Source organism: Echinops telfairi, unplaced genomic scaffold, assembly GCF_000313985.2.
Source record: "Echinops telfairi isolate 266 unplaced genomic scaffold, ASM31398v2 ScPeMD7_7424;HRSCAF=8462, whole genome shotgun sequence".
NCBI lineage: Eukaryota > Metazoa > Chordata > Mammalia > Afrosoricida > Tenrecidae > Echinops > Echinops telfairi.
In genome coordinates this window covers 93,580,889-93,582,568 of record NW_022111324.1, presented here as the reverse complement: position 1 = coordinate 93,582,568, position 1,680 = coordinate 93,580,889, and the positions used below count along the sequence as shown (strand labels likewise).

The 1,680-nt window shown below is 41.0% G+C and overlaps 1 non-coding gene across 1 annotated transcript; it reads left to right on the top strand.

The window, feature by feature from the left end:
- The first annotated feature begins 1,347 nt into the window (after window positions 1-1,347).
- Window positions 1,348-1,533, top strand: LOC115872535. Its single transcript, XR_004047927.1, has one exon. It is a non-coding gene; the product is annotated as a U2 spliceosomal RNA (small nuclear RNA).
- The last annotated feature ends 147 nt before the right edge of the window (window positions 1,534-1,680 follow it).

The following is a 1,680-nucleotide window of genomic DNA, read 5'->3' as shown; positions in this document are numbered from 1 at the left end:
GGGTCCTCAAACTTTTTAAACGGGGCCAGTTCACTGTCCCTCAGACCCGTTGGAAGGCCGGACTATAGTTTTTAAAAAAAAACTATGAACAAATTCTTTTGCACACTACACATATCTTATTTTGAAGTAAAAAACCAAATGGGGCAAAAACACCCAGAGGGCCAGGCCCGCGGGCGGGCGTAGTTTGAGGACTTGAGGACGCCTGGGAGTAATCAACAATTTAAGATCCAAAGGGCAGAATCTGCCCAAGGCCAGGTTCCAGAGGGCTAGGAGGGCTCCTTTCAAAGAGGAATGGAGACAGAAACCAGGGAGGAAGTGGGATAAGTGATGGTACGTTGAGGGACTGCAATAAATGGACTGAAATCTGTTGAGTGTGAGACTGATTTTCTGCTGTGTAAACCTTCACCTAACTCACAATAAAAGAAAAGTATGGGTGATATTTTGAGACATAAATACAAATGGAATCTTCTTGTTCAAAACTTATATGAAAATATCACAATAGATTTCTTGACCCTCATTTTACATTTGTGGAAGTATTTCAAAGGACATTTACTCAGATTCCCATTTCATAGATATTTTCTCAATCATGCTTTCAGAGAGGAAAATTTCCATCTGTGGCATTCATTCTAACATCAGTGTTTTTGTAAATTTCCTACACTTCCAAATATTTCTCTCTCAGTCTATACTGAACTTAAATCCCTCAACTCCAGAAAACTTCTCTGTTGCTTTCTGTGATTGGTATCCCAAAGGAATCTCATGCTATTACTGTGGTTACTCGTTAATCCATTCTTCTTCCACCACACATCTCTGAGAAACAGTCATTCAATTGGAGGGTGTAATCTGAACACTTCCTGCTTGGTTCTCTGTTAAGGCTACCAGGTGAATGCTAATCATGAAATTATCATGCCTCACCTGCTCAGAGGTATGTGGAAGGAGCGCACCAAAGGTGTTAAGCACCAGAGTTTAAATGTGAAGACATGGCAGTAATCAGTGCTTTTCCGTCATGCTGTTTATGACCCATCAAATCCACCTAGTAAAATCCTATGAAAATGAATCTGAATCAGCTTTCCATCCACTGATGTGTAAAATGCAAAGTACATTTTCCCCCCCGCTTTATGCTTGATTTCTTCCTTCACCACCTTAGCGATAGGACCGTGAACTTGCTGGCTCATTACTCTCATACTTCTCAGTCTCATTTCTGTAGTTTGAAGTAGAGAAGATAGAGACTTTTCCTTTCCGTAGTATTGACACATCAGGAAAAATCACTTCGACCCCTTTCTCTCATTGGTGTCCAAGGTTGGTGTAAGGAGTTACATGTCTGACGACTATCCAAAAGATTGGAGTTTCATCACTTCTCAGCCTTTGGCTAAGATCAAGTATAGTATCTATTCTTATCAGTTTAATATCTGATATGTCCTCTCTTTGAGGACAATATATTCAATGGATTTTTGAAGCAGGAAGATGGAATAGGAGCTTGCTCCGTCCACTCCACTCATTGACCTAGTATTGACTTTGAGGAATGGTGCACCCCCCTTTTGGGGAAATATTAAAAATAAACAGGCTGGATGAACAATCGAGGAGAAAACAATGGGACTGACAGTTCTGGGGGACATGGGAGAAGGGTAAGGCAGGGGAAAGGAAGTGGTGTTACAAACCTGGGACAAGGGAATAACAAATGAT